The sequence below is a fragment of the Rhinatrema bivittatum genome, chromosome 16 (assembly GCF_901001135.1).
Source record: "Rhinatrema bivittatum chromosome 16, aRhiBiv1.1, whole genome shotgun sequence".
In the NCBI taxonomy this organism is placed as follows: domain Eukaryota; kingdom Metazoa; phylum Chordata; class Amphibia; order Gymnophiona; family Rhinatrematidae; genus Rhinatrema; species Rhinatrema bivittatum.
The window spans coordinates 46,466,523-46,468,355 of NC_042630.1; positions in this window are offsets into that span (position 1 = coordinate 46,466,523).

Below are 1,833 nucleotides of genomic sequence, written 5' to 3' on the forward strand. Positions count from 1 at the left end.
CAGAAGCTCATTCTAGGTCAGAGGCTTGACTCTGTCTCCTCCATTTTTGACTGTCCACTGTCTCCCAATCTCTTTCTTGAGTTCAACTCAGAAACTCCTAAACCTCTCCTTACTAGTCCTGCTCTCCAGTGTCCCACCCTATCTATCAGCCCTCATCTCTTCCTGTGTTCTTTTACACCTTCCACAGCACAGACATCACCCCTATGTGCCCTCTTTCCTTCATACCTTTTCCCTCCTTTCTCTTCACCTCTGGATCTTTCTCCCTCTCTCTTCACCAAACTCCTCTCTCCATCTCAAAATCCTGCCTCATCTCCTACTTAGCAATAAAGCTCTCTGCTCCCTTTCTTCTGCATCGATTACATGCTGTCTCCTTCTCAAAACTGCATTGCCTCCCTATATAACTCTTCTGTCACAGCTGTCATTGTAAGCCAATAATGGAAAGGATCAGTCACATCCTGTTTGTTCTTCATTTGTGCTGTCTTAATGTAACGCCTGATGGAGGCTGAGTAGGATCAGTGCTAATAACATCCTTCAAACATCTCTTACCTTCAGTGATCAGCAATGACCCTTACAAGACTGGTAATTGACTCGCAAGACTGGTAACTGAAAAATCTATACCAGATCTGTCCTCAATAGGTAGACGTATTTACAGTCACTGTACACCCCTTTGGGAAAAGATCCCTGAGGCTGAATATTTCTAATAGTAGTTCGCCTGGCAGGGATGCAGCAAGGGAGCCCTGTGTTGTGTACATAATTGGAATATATTGTACACTTGTGATTATATGCAAAGGATTTTACTTCAGTAATATCACCCATGTAACCATGTCATTCCCCTCCATAGACTTCAATGGCATCACCCACCTAACCACATCATTCCCCTCCATAGACGTCATTGGCATCACCCTTCTAACCACGTCATTCCCCTCCATTGACTTCAATGACATTACCCACCTAACCACATCATTCCGCTCTATAGACTTCAATGGCATCACCCACCTAACCACATCATTCACTTCTATAGATTTCAATGACATCACCCTCCTAACTACATCATTCCCCTCCTTAGACTTCAATGGCATCACCTACCTAACCACGCCATTCCCCTCCATAGACGTGAATGGCATCACCCATCTAACCACATCATTCCCTTCCATAGACGTCAATGGCATCACCCACCTAACCGCATCATTCACCTCCATAGACTTCAATGGCATCACCCACCTAACCGCATCATTCACCTCCATAGACTTCAATGGCATCACCCAGCTAACCAAGTCATTCCCCACCATACACTTCAATGGTATCACCCACCTAACCACTTCATTCCCCTCCATAGACTTCAATGGAATCACCAACCTATCCACATCATTCCCCTCCATAGACTTCAATGGAATTGTAAATGAAAGTGTCAGTCTCAATTAAATGTTTTGCTGTAATACAGTAGCATATAGAATAGTATTTTATAGAATAGATAACTAATTCTAAAGACCGTAACAAAGTAACTGGGTAGTTTCTCCCACCTGCCCAACATAATCTCCCTTCGCCCTCTAGCTCACCCAGAAAAATTATATTCTACCCCACCATCACTCAAGTTTCAGAACACCTTAGGTCCCTTATGTCCCCTGGCTCTCTTCCTTTCTCCAAGGGAAGCCAAGCTCTTTACAGGTAGGATCAATACTTGATTACTTCTGTCCCAACAGCTGTATCATTGAAGATGGCATTGCAATGTCATGGCAGCCCTGCCCACGAGCGTCCATTCTTGGCAGACACTTGATGCAAAGAGAACAAACTTATTGGCTTCCATTTCTTCTTCAAAGTCATAGGCCCAGCTGT